The sequence below is a fragment of the Saccostrea echinata genome, unplaced genomic scaffold (genome assembly GCF_033153115.1).
Source record: "Saccostrea echinata isolate AGI-Se365-2 ecotype Australia unplaced genomic scaffold, CSIRO_AGI_Sech_v1 ptg000015l, whole genome shotgun sequence".
NCBI lineage: Eukaryota > Metazoa > Mollusca > Bivalvia > Ostreida > Ostreidae > Saccostrea > Saccostrea echinata.
The window spans coordinates 5,501,597-5,502,500 of record NW_026889764.1 but is presented as its reverse complement, the minus strand read 5'-3'; positions in this window follow the sequence as shown (position 1 = coordinate 5,502,500).

Below are 904 nucleotides of genomic sequence, written 5' to 3'. Positions count from 1 at the left end.
TAATGGCAGCCTAAGATCCAAGTTTCACGATTAACGTGATGATTTCAATTTTCAACTTCCCTTTATTATGTTGCAATATACCCTTATCACTTGCATATCGGGGTTTTGTCTCAGAGTTGATTCGATACGCAAAGACATGTTCTATGTATTGACAATTTCTAGAACGAGGGAAGCTATTGACAAACAAGTTGATGAGACAAGGATAACAACTGTCAATTTTATGCATAAATGTGCAAATAACAACACTTTGGTACAGCTATATTGAAAAGTTTTTGTTTTGGGCTGTTTGACTTTTACAACATTCCAGTATAATTAAATGATTTTGATTTTAAGTTTACGATGTTTCATGATCTCGGGACCAGAGCAACACTCACCATGCTCTTTTTGATCTGATTTTAATAAACAATTAGACTTTATCAAGATACAAGGACAATTCTATGTAACAGTCTTTTGATTTTTTTTTTCTTTGGCTATTTTGTTTTGTTTTAATTTGTTTTGGTCTGATTTTCTTGATGAACATGGTAATTATAGTAAAAAAAAAATCTTTAAAATAGGTCTCCTTCTGCAAAAATTTGATATTAATTAATAAAAGCTTTATGAGTAAAAAGTTTTAAAGAAATGTTATAATTCTGTGATTTAATTGTTAATTGTGATGTTGACAGTTTACTAAGAATGAAATGTGAAGAAAATTAGAATAAAGTATATGATTTTTTTTTCTTAAAAAAAATTCAAACCATTTTCCCCTTTATATTCTTTATCCTATTTGACTAACGTTTTTCATACCAATTGTTGGGGCTTGATTTTTTTAATAACAAATATGACTACGGCATGTTTCGTCTACCTGATCAATACATAGGGCTCACGGCGGATGTACCCGGTCAACAGGGGATGGTTACTCCTCCTA